This window comes from Sinocyclocheilus rhinocerous, unplaced genomic scaffold (genome assembly GCF_001515625.1).
Source record: "Sinocyclocheilus rhinocerous isolate Xijiao unplaced genomic scaffold, SAMN03320098_v1.1 scaffold97, whole genome shotgun sequence".
Classification (NCBI taxonomy): domain Eukaryota; kingdom Metazoa; phylum Chordata; class Actinopteri; order Cypriniformes; family Cyprinidae; genus Sinocyclocheilus; species Sinocyclocheilus rhinocerous.
In genome coordinates, this window is record NW_015666183.1 from 443,704 (window position 1) to 444,208 (window position 505).

At 42.2% G+C, this 505-nt stretch overlaps 1 protein-coding gene across 4 annotated transcripts in view; it reads right to left on the reverse strand.

The window, feature by feature from the left end:
* ralyl (RALY RNA binding protein like) overlaps positions 1-505 on the reverse strand; it is a 133,519-nt gene that overhangs the window by 11,020 nt on the left and 121,994 nt on the right. The gene's annotated exons all lie outside the window — the stretch shown is intronic.

Consider the following 505-nt stretch of genomic DNA (forward strand, 5'->3'; position numbering starts at 1 on the left):
TTGAAGTCGTCTGCATCCGAAAACCTAGGCTGCTGACATGCTGCCTATCAGCCAATGACTTCGCAGGCAGCGTTTGTTCATGAAGGTAACTCATGAAACTGATATCCGACATGCTTCTGAGGCAGCTTAACGTTCAATGATCTACAATAAAATAGAACAAGCTTCTGTGATAACCAAGCGAATATTTAATTACTTAATAATACTGATTTCTCGCTAGAAATAACTTCATACGCCATCTTTATTTTGCTCAACCATCACGGGATAGGACACACAGGATTGTGGGTATCAAGGCAGCGAAGGATGCATCTATTCTGCCTTTAAATATCGACCGACCTAAGGTATCTCAGGAGGCAGGAAGCAGACACGCTTGTTCTGTCTACTCGTATTGGAAACATGCTTGTTCTTAAGCTCTCGGTCGTTATTGGGAATATGCTTGTTCTTAAGTAATAGTTGTATTGTCGGGAACACGCTTGTCCCAGAGCTATCTGGTTGTTATTGGAACATG